At 36.6% G+C, this 306-nt stretch overlaps 1 pseudogene; it reads left to right on the forward strand.

The window, feature by feature from the left end:
• Positions 1-306, forward strand: part of LOC119592441 — a 103,182-nt pseudogene that overhangs the window by 43,169 nt on the left and 59,707 nt on the right.

Here is a 306-nt window from a genome sequence, read left to right on the forward strand (position 1 = left end):
CACTTGAGAAAGAAAGTATTATCTAATCCAACCTATGCTACTCTTACTCCAAGACAATCAAAAGAAATATATTCGTTGTTCAAGTGAGCCTGCCTGTTGTTAGGCTACAGCACATGTCTGGTCATACAATTTGAGACATTGTTTTCAATGTGCTTGGCCAGACTGGCTGACCGGCTTGTTGTATTGCTGATGCATCATCTGTGCATGTAGACCTATATTTATAGCTTTATCTATAATGATCATGCCTGTCTGTATGTGTAAATATGTGTATAAGTGTATGCATGTGTAATTGAGATGATTTTTTTT

The sequence above is a fragment of the Penaeus monodon genome, chromosome 30 (genome assembly GCF_015228065.2).
Source record: "Penaeus monodon isolate SGIC_2016 chromosome 30, NSTDA_Pmon_1, whole genome shotgun sequence".
Taxonomy (NCBI): Eukaryota; Metazoa; Arthropoda; class Malacostraca; order Decapoda; family Penaeidae; genus Penaeus; species Penaeus monodon.